The sequence below is a fragment of the Strongylocentrotus purpuratus genome, unplaced genomic scaffold (assembly GCF_000002235.5).
Source record: "Strongylocentrotus purpuratus isolate Spur 01 unplaced genomic scaffold, Spur_5.0 spur5_scaffold_1, whole genome shotgun sequence".
In the NCBI taxonomy this organism is placed as follows: domain Eukaryota; kingdom Metazoa; phylum Echinodermata; class Echinoidea; order Camarodonta; family Strongylocentrotidae; genus Strongylocentrotus; species Strongylocentrotus purpuratus.
The window spans coordinates 14,928,157-14,933,766 of record NW_022145594.1 but is presented as its reverse complement, the minus strand read 5'-3'; the positions used below and the strand labels follow the sequence as shown (position 1 = coordinate 14,933,766).

The 5,610-nt window shown below is 35.0% G+C and overlaps 1 long non-coding RNA gene across 1 annotated transcript; it reads left to right on the top strand.

The window, feature by feature from the left end:
- Positions 1 to 507: 507 nt before the first annotated feature.
- LOC105436581 lies at positions 508 to 5,211 on the top strand. Its single transcript, XR_970290.2, has 4 exons — positions 508 to 571; positions 2,984 to 3,102; positions 3,860 to 3,919; positions 4,946 to 5,211. It is a non-coding gene; the product is annotated as an uncharacterized LOC105436581 (long non-coding RNA).
- The last annotated feature ends 399 nt before the right edge of the window (positions 5,212 to 5,610 follow it).

Sequence of the window (5,610 nt, the reverse complement as noted above, 5' to 3'; positions counted from 1 at the left end):
CTTTGCAATATAAACACATACCACAGATGAATTGGATAATACAGGTCGATAGGTGATAATAGTCAGGATGAATAGTGCAAACGAACGGCAAAGAAAATCAATCTCAAAGCTTATAGACAATATTGATAATATAGTCACACCAGAGTTTCGTGAAGTATATTTCTACCACACGCACACACAAGTTACTTAATTAGTGAATTCAAGACTTTCTGAAAGTTGTCTGTAAAGGTTTTAAAAGAACATATGTTACACAATGGCATGTGACATAAAATAATAACATATGGCACTTGTCTGCGGTGTCTGCGGCCAAGGGCAAAATGATGTATATGTAATTGAGACAAAATGTGAAGGCATAGAATATGTAAGTTTTTAATCATGGATTTAAAATCCATGTACCATATGTTTTTCTGATTGAATTCGTGGTTAGGGGTAGAACAGGATCACAAGATGATGCTCAAAATGTATAAAGCTAGAACAGTAAGGCATTATGTCTCCAATCGCATTGATAGCAGCTTAAGAGAGGATCATCTACAGACATCGATAATTTCCTTAGATTTGACAGCACCTAGAGGTAAGTGCTTTTCATTAGGTTTATATGCCAGATCAATAATAGAAAGCGTTTTAGAATGTTAAAAAAATATAATTTCGGAGGACGAGTAAAACTACATGCAGTTCAGATTTGTATGTTGTAATGCTGGGTGATGTATCATTCTCAGGCAGTTATGGTGCAGAAGAGTTTCACAGAGTTCTTGGATGGTTGGTGATTGATATTACCTTGCTTTCTGATGAGTAGGAAAGGGAAAGCGAAGAAATAAAGATTTAAACAAAATCCATTTTTTTTTATCGCTCGATGTATAACCTTGCATTCTCAGCATGTAATTCAACTAATCTACATGTCACTAATTCAAAACAATTATGCACTGTTCATTAAATCATTTATTGTTTGTTTGTTTCTGTGTATCTGTCAGGTTTTTTAAATAGTAATTATTCATTATTACAATCACAATGCTTGCCCTCAACCATAAAAGTCACAACACCGTCTTACAAAAGGCAAATGACGACTATGTTCACTGGGCCTAATATTCTGTGATTTGCTCGTCACTGATTTAGACATGCCACACTGTACAAAAAATCTCTGTAATTTTACAGCAAATCTGCTGTCAGCAGAGTCGCCATAAATTATGTTGTAAAAATACAGATTGGTTGTTATTTTCTCCTACAAACATTTCATGTATTTTCTTTTACAAATTGTATGTTGATTAAAATTACACCAGAATGAATGTAAAAACATAGTACAAAAATGTTGTATAAATACATATGTTTGTTAATTTGGTTTACAGCTTTGGTGTGGAAGTACCTTTTTGTGTATTTGTATTTGAAGCAATTTTGTTTTATTTGTTTACACCACCATGTAATTTTACAGAATGAATGTAAAAATATAGTACAAAAACGTTGTATAAACACAAATGTTTGTTAATTTGGTTTACAGCTTTCCCTTCTTCCTTTTGAGTACAGACCTCTTTACAGAGTATTATCGTACTATACTGGGGGTGTGCAGGTGGACCACTAGTCCACTACACCGGGGTTTCCCCCTACTCTTATACGAATAGTGCGTCCATTTAACGTCCTATCCGAGGGACGGAGTGTTTTCCACTTGACATAACCTGCGTCAATGAACAAGGGAAGGGGCACGTTAACACACAACGCAGGTTTCATTAATCCGCTTGGGTGGGAGTCGAACCCGGGATCTTTGGTTCGACAGACGGACGCTTTACCGACTGAACCAACTCGCCTCCCTTTGGTGTGGAAGTACCTTTTTGTGTATTTGTATTTGACCCAAATTTGTTTTATTTTTTTCACCACCATGTAATTTTACAGCATGAATGTAGAAATATAGTACACATTCAAAGTCTCTGGGACTTCATTCATATGCAAATGAGCATCATCCGCATCATGTATAAGAAGCCCACTCAAAGCCACGTGCATCAGTATTCAAAGACAAAAGGCTCATTCAATCATGCAAAGAAGGGTGGGAAAAAGACAACAAAATCAATTGTATTAATAGTCACACTGACAGAACATTCAATCAGGGAGGGACATGATTCCTCATATTAGGCTTATACTTCGTAGAATATAAATTAAACTTCAATATTAAATTTCTTTTAAATCTCGTTTAATTTAATTATTCTACTTCGTAACGCCTAATTATTCGAAATCATGTCTGGGATTTTAAAGTTGGAAAACGGAATCTGTAAATATGCTACAGTATATGTGAAATAAGTTTCATGAAATGTAAAATGCTGTCCAATGAAAACGATATTATAAAAACAGAATTTTGTTAAAGAATCTAGTAACTGCATTAAAATTAAATCACATCCAAGTAAAACTGCACCAAATCCATTCAATTTAAGAAATCGTTGTACGAATACAGACATCTGTAAAAATACATTTAGGTAAACAATTTCATATGTGAAATTACAGGCAAACTGTATTAGTAACTCTATTTTGCCTTAAAAATTACAGGCAAACTGTATTAGTAACCCTATTTTGCCTTAAAATTACAAATTTCTGATGTAAGTAAGTCTCACAATAAAAATGAAGTATTTTTACGGGATAGATCTGTAAAATTACATGCAAACTGTATTAGTACTTGTATTTGGCCTTAACATTACAAATTTCTGATGTAAATCAGTCTCACAATAAAAATGAAGTACTTTTACGGGATATATGTAAAAAATACATCCGAATTGCTGTATTTAGATAAAACGTTACAAATCTGTATTTTTTTTCCTGTAAAAATACAGATATTTTTTACAGTGCATGTATAAAAATGGCATCGTAAACAAAGTGAATGTAAAGTGATAAGTGCAATTTTTCAAGAAATTACTTTTGAACCTACTCATTTTACATGCTTGACTAGTTCAGCTGATCACGCGATGAAATAACGCCATATTTTCAACATAAATTTAACATTATGTTCTAGGTTTGAAATAGAAATGGCTTCCAAGCTCATCATTGCTGCATTTCTTCTGGTCGTTCTTGTGGCCGCAACCAGTGGCAGTGCCCCTAGTGGTACGTCGATCGACGTTGAGGAGGAAGCAAGTAAGCATTCCCTTGAACAATTTCGATTCCATATGCCTGATTTGTATGATATGACATTTATTTGCAAGACAAAGGCATGCCACATATTTCATTTATTGATTTTTAATTTGTATGTTGTATTTAGTTCGATTTAGTTTGTTTGATGCTTATCCATTGTATCATTCGCAAATCCGGGCTCTCATTTGGTAGAACGTTCGATGCGTGGATTGTGTAACTGAGACAAAAGAAGTTCGACAAGTTGCGGAAGCCATAGGTTTCGTGAGAACTGGTCATGTTGTTTTATATTTCACAAGTCTGTTTTACACTCGACCTATCCCACTCCCTAGAACTGGTACTGGGACTGGGACAAAATGTAGTATTATAGAACGGACTATACCACGATTGTGCTCTTTATCAAAATACAAGAAGCAAAAGAAGAATTAAAAAAAATGAAACAGCTCAATTGATTCGCTCTTTAAATCATTTTTTTTCTTCAAATCGAAATCAATTTGTTTCAGGGAAGCCAGTGGAATTGACTTTTCCCCAACAAATTTATAACTCACATTGTGTATATAAAGAAAAGTTTCCAACACGCAAGTCGTAATAAAGTAGCTACAGACATAATCTAAGAAAGTAACAGGAATCATAGCAGTAAAGTTGAAAAGCAACCTAACTCATCTTGGCATATAGTTATTTGGGTGAGAGAAAATGTTTTTTATGTCAGTTCTGGGGTATTTTGTTAATAACTGGTCCATTCTGTATTTTGTTTTTGTTTCAGTGTGCACATATTATGGCATAACATGTGACTGTAACAAGAACGCCATATGCCTCGACCCAGGTAAGTTAGGCAATACTAGAACCGCCATTATAAAGACGATCGCGAAATCAACGCATGGTTAATTTCAATACCATAATGCCATAAAAATCATTTGCTGATCATGTAATGCATGTGCGTGTGTGTTATATGCGGGCTTGAATAGTATGTAACATAGTTTAACGTCATGAAGCTAACCCAAGTATTCACGTAATGTGCTTTATGAATATAGTATATAACATTTCATAAACATTATTTCAATATTATGACAACTATTGTGCTAATCGATTTTGTTTGCATGTTTCAAAATAAAAAGATATGGCAATATAAATTAACTTCGTTTGATTTTTGTTAATTATTTTGTAAAATCTTCAGGTAATTTCATATGATAACATTTAGATCAAGAAATTGTATTGCATACTAATTTAGGTACAGTTGTAGGAAGTGGTACATTGCCCCCCCCCCCCCCCCCACCCCACCCCCATCACTCCTCTCCCAATGAGTATATGAACTCCCAGCATTCGGACATGCAAACGTCACTTCGTATTGTGGAAAGGAGGTCGTCTCTATAAAACTTGTTCTACCTCATGAATATGATAGGAATTTTCATAAAATGGCAGTAAAAGTGAATACACACGAGCAGTGGGTTAAATATATGAATGGGAAAAAAGTAAATGGATGATGAGCGAGGTGACAGCCCCCCCCCCCCCCCTTCTTTGATTTTTTTTTTTTTTTTTTTTTTTTGGGGGGGGGGGGGTTATAATCATGGCATCTGTTTTGGAAATGTGTTTTATCTCACTAAGGAAGCAAACAAAGCCTAATGAAGCAAACTGATCTTTTCATACACAAAACTATCCATTTCAGCCTATACTTTGTTAGGCCTTTCAAGCAGATAAGAGGTCAATGCAAAATAATCCCTTTTCAATTTGCAAAAATATTGACTCTCTTTAAAATGTGTATGGTGTTCAAAGGAGGGTTGGGGGTCATCAGGATAAAGAAAAGATCCTTTTGTTGATTAAAGTTATGTTTGTCGACTTCTCACAATGACAGATGCTTTTGCTCGAGGATAGAGTCAGAGAGACATGGAACAACGAAAAGAGCTGACAGGCCGACGTGATTAAGGGCCACTATCTCCTCTGGTTCGATCATTTTGGGAATACGTCTAAATAATCTAGACTACACCTCTTTAACATTAATTATTCAGTAATAAATCAAGAAATTGATTCATCAGTTTAGGAAGCGTATTGTTAAAAGCCAGAAGAAGAAATTACTATCATGTGTAATACTCGAAACATTAAATGACGCACCTCACAAAATCACCAGAGTCTGTGTTTCTAATATTTAACGTTAAAGAGTTTGGCTCTTTGTAACGATTATTATGAAACAAGTATAGCCTTTTTCTTAATGGTTTTACTCAGGTGTCCTCGGCCTATCTTTCTCTGTGTGGTAAATCCTTGGTAGAAAGATCCTTTAGATAAAGGAGCAGAGACAAGATGAAAATGAAACTGAGATGGAGAATGGGAGAGTGATTGCGAGCAACAGAGATACAAAGGATGATAGAGAGGGAAATAGAGTGAGAGAGAGAAATAAAGAGATATGATGGAGAGAGAGATATATAAGAGGAAATGGGAGAGGGAGAGGGGACAAAGAGAGATAAAGAAATAGTATGGAGACAGAGAGATAAGAGGGAAGGGAGAGAGAGTGAGAGGGAAAGA